A 3,858-nucleotide genomic window follows, 5' to 3' on the forward strand; every position below is an offset into this window, starting at 1 on the left:
GCCCGGTGCTACAGTGTCTTTATAAGGCCCTTTGGTAGGCTCAGTCTTCGCTTACGGCCATACCACCCTGAACACGCCCGATCTCGTCTGATCTCGGAAGCTAAGCAGGGTCGGGCCTGGTCAGTACTTGGATGGGAGACCGCCTGGGAATACCAGGTGCTGTAAGCTTTTTTCACTTTGTCGCCTACTATTTTAATTACATCATTTCCCCACTTCTCAAAAGATTACTTTTGTATCTTTTTCATTTTCTACTACAATCACAATTATTTTGCCATGGATATGATATAGTTTTAGTAGCTTTAATCAACTTAACTACCTGAAAACAGGTATTCCTTGTGGTTTGCTCCTTCAAGGGCTGAGTTATAAGGCCCTTTGGTAGGCTCAGTTTTCGCTTACGGCCATACCACCCTGAACACGCCCGATCTCGTCTGATCTCGGAAGCTAAGCAGGGTCGGGCCTGGTCAGTACTTGGATGGGAGACCGCCTGGGAATACCAGGTGCTGTAAGCTTTTTTCACTTTGTCGCCTACTATTTTAATTACATCATTTCCCCACTTCTCAAAAGATTACTTTTGTATCTTTTTCATTTTCTACTACAATCACAATTATTTTGCCATGGATATGATATAGTTTTAGTAGCTTTAATCAACTTAACTACCTGAAAACAGGTATTCCTTGTGGTTTGCTCCTTCAAGGGCTGAGTGGAAGTGCTCTGTGTACATGTATGCAGAACAACCAATAACCACTACATTTGTGATATTCACCTTTTTACTGCACTACAGTTGTATAGACAAAAGAGCAGTGGTGTAACGAAGTAGAAATACTTCGTTACTGTACTTAAGTCGTTTTTTTGGATATCTGTACTTTACTTTACTATTTATATTTCTGTTGACTTTCACTTTTACTTCACTACATTTTGCAAAGAAAACTGATACTTTGACTCCGATACATTTCCCCTGAAACCTTCGTTATTCGCTACAAAATCAAATATATCTTTAGAAAGAAAATGAATCATGAGACCAACATCGGGACTGTGGTGGAACACAGACTGCAAGCAAGCAGGTTAGTGAATCAGTGGTCCTAGCTAGCTAGTTAAATCACTGGTTAATCACGTTAATGCGCAATTGCAAACAAGTGCTCTCAAAGCCGGTTTGTTGATTCCCAGTGATGCCAGCTAGCGAGCGACTACATGAGTAGAGTTCCACTCTACGATGACTGGTTTCATGATGGAAGCAGAAACGGAAGCACCTGCTACTCCTAACAAACCACGGTGGAGACGAAGACCAACACCTGTGGCCATATCTGCGAGAAATGTTTTCTTATGTTGGAGTGAAAGACTCTTCGTACCGGATGAAGAGCCTCTTATGCCCAAAGCTACTGAAATATTGGCATTCAAAAACTCCCCATCCAACCTCAGGAAACACATTGAGGTAAATTAAGATTAATCCCATGAGCCGCAACGTTAATGTTTAGTTATCATAATTAGCATAAACCTGTTCAGATATCTAGCAGTGTTTCCCACAGGATTGGAGTATATCTGTGGCGGGGGAGACAGGTGTCTGATCTTCTAATTTAACTACACATGGTGTATGTTAGGCTGCTGTCTCTGTTTGTACCTCCTTGTCCTTGGTCATGGTGGCCACAGCACTTAAAATAATAAACTTCATATTTCTCAAAATTCTAACCCTTTGCTTTTTTTATTAACAGCATTTACTTGTACTTTTACTTTCAATACTTAAGTACCATTAATATCAGAAAATTACTTTTGATACTTAAGTACAGTAAATATTAGATACTTTAAGACTTTTACTCAAGTAGTATTCTAATCGGTGACTTTCACTTTTACTGGAGTCATTTTCCAGTAAGGTATCTTTACTTTTACTCAAGTATGGCTTTTGGGTACTTTATACACCACTGCAAAAGAGCAGAGCCCGGTGCTACAGTGTCTTTATAAGGCCCTTTGGTAGGCTCAGTCTTCGCTTACGGCCATACCACCCTGAACACGCCCGATCTCGTCTGATCTCGGAAGCTAAGCAGGGTCGGGCCTGGTCAGTACTTGGATGGGAGACCGCCTGGGAATACCAGGTGCTGTAAGCTTTTTCACTTTGTCGCCTACTATTTTAATTACATCATTTCCCCACTTCTCAAAAGATTACTTTTGTATCTTTTTCATTTTCTACTACAATCACAATTATTTTGCCATGGATATGATATAGTTTTAGTAGCTTTAATCAACTTAACTACCTGAAAACAGGTATTCCTTGTGGTTTGCTCCTTCAAGGGCTGAGTGGAAGTGCTCTGTGTACATGTATGCAGAACAACCAATAACCACTACATTTGTGATATTCACCTTTTTACTGCACTACAGTTGTAGAGACAAAAGAGCAGAGCCCGGTGCTACAGTGTCTTTATAAGGCCCTTTGGTAGGCTCAGTTTTCGCTTACGGCCATACCACCCTGAACACGCCCGATCTCGTCTGATCTCGGAAGCTAAGCAGGGTCGGGCCTGGTCAGTACTTGGATGGGAGACCGCCTGGGAATACCAGGTGCTGTTAGCTTTTTTTCACTTTGTCGCCTACTATTTTAATTACATCATTTCCCCACTTCTCAAAAGATTACTTTTGTATCTTTTTCATTTTCTACTACAATCACAATTATTTTGCCATGGATATGATATAGTTTTAGTAGCTTTAATCAACTTAACTACCTGAAAACAGGTATTCCTTGTGGTTTGCTCCTTCAAGGGCTGAGTGGAAGTGCTCTGTGTACATGTATGCAGAACAACCAATAACCACTACATTTGTGATATTCACCTTTTTACTGCACTACAGTTGTATAGACAAAAGAGCAGTGGTGTAACGAAGTAGAAATACTTCGTTACTGTACTTAAGTCGTTTTTTTGGATATCTGTACTTTATTTTACTATTTATATTTCTGTTGACTTTCACTTTTACTTCACTACATTTTGCAAAGAAAACTGATACTTTGACTCCGATACATTTCCCCTGAAACCTTCGTTATTCGCTACAAAATCAAATCTATCTTTAGAAAGAAAATGAATCATGAGACCAACATCGGGGACTGTGGTGGAACACAGACTGCAAGCAAGCAGGTTAGTGAATCAGTGGTCCTAGCTAGCTAGTTAAATCACTGGTTAATCACGTTAATGCGCAATTGCAAACAAGTGCTCTCAAAGCCGGTTTGTTGATTCCCAGTGATGCCAGCTAGCGAGCGACCACATGAGTAGAGTTCCACTCTGCGATGACTGGTTTCATGATGGAAGCAGAATCGGAAGCACCTGCTACTCCTAACAAACCACGGTGGAGACGAAGACCAACACCTGTGGCCATATCTGCGAGAAATGTTTTCTTCTGTTGGAGTGAAAGACTCTTCGTACCGGATGAAGAGCCTCTTATGCCCAAAGCTACTGAAATATTGGCATTCAAAAACTCCCCATCCAACCTCAGGAAACACATTGAGGTAAATTAAGATTAATCCCATGAGCCGCAACGTTAATGTTTAGTTATCATAATTAGCATAAACCTGTTCAGATATCTAGCACCTGTGTTTCCCACAGGATTGGAGTATATCTGGCGGGGGAGACAGGTGTCTGATCTTCTAATTTAACTACATTGCTTTTTTATTAACAGCATTTACTTGTACTTTTACTTTCAATACTTAAGTACCATTAATATCAGAAAATTACTTTTGATACTTAAGTACATTTAATATCAGATACTTTAAGACTTTTACTCAAGTAGTATTCTAATAGGTGACTTTCACTTTTACTGGAGTCATTTTCCAGTAAGGTATCTTTACTTTTACTCAAGTATGGCTTTTGGGTACTTTATACACCACTG

General features: G+C 40.1%; 4 non-coding genes across 4 annotated transcripts; all 4 read left to right on the forward strand.

The window, feature by feature from the left end:
• The first annotated feature begins 49 nt into the window (after window positions 1-49).
• Window positions 50-168, forward strand: LOC129114667 (5S ribosomal RNA). Its single transcript, XR_008532626.1, has one exon. It is a non-coding gene; the product is annotated as a 5S ribosomal RNA (ribosomal RNA).
• Window positions 169-390: 222 nt separating this feature from the next.
• LOC129114668 (5S ribosomal RNA) lies at window positions 391-509 on the forward strand. Its single transcript, XR_008532627.1, has one exon. It is a non-coding gene; the product is annotated as a 5S ribosomal RNA (ribosomal RNA).
• Window positions 510-1,977: 1,468 nt separating this feature from the next.
• LOC129114669 (5S ribosomal RNA) lies at window positions 1,978-2,096 on the forward strand. The gene has a single exon (XR_008532628.1). It is a non-coding gene; the product is annotated as a 5S ribosomal RNA (ribosomal RNA).
• A 341-nt stretch (window positions 2,097-2,437) lies between these two features.
• On the forward strand, window positions 2,438-2,556 carry LOC129114670 (5S ribosomal RNA). Its single transcript, XR_008532629.1, has one exon. It is a non-coding gene; the product is annotated as a 5S ribosomal RNA (ribosomal RNA).
• The last annotated feature ends 1,302 nt before the right edge of the window (window positions 2,557-3,858 follow it).

The sequence above is a fragment of the Anoplopoma fimbria genome, unplaced genomic scaffold, assembly GCF_027596085.1.
Source record: "Anoplopoma fimbria isolate UVic2021 breed Golden Eagle Sablefish unplaced genomic scaffold, Afim_UVic_2022 Un_contig_5527_pilon_pilon, whole genome shotgun sequence".
Classification (NCBI taxonomy): Eukaryota; Metazoa; Chordata; class Actinopteri; order Perciformes; family Anoplopomatidae; genus Anoplopoma; species Anoplopoma fimbria.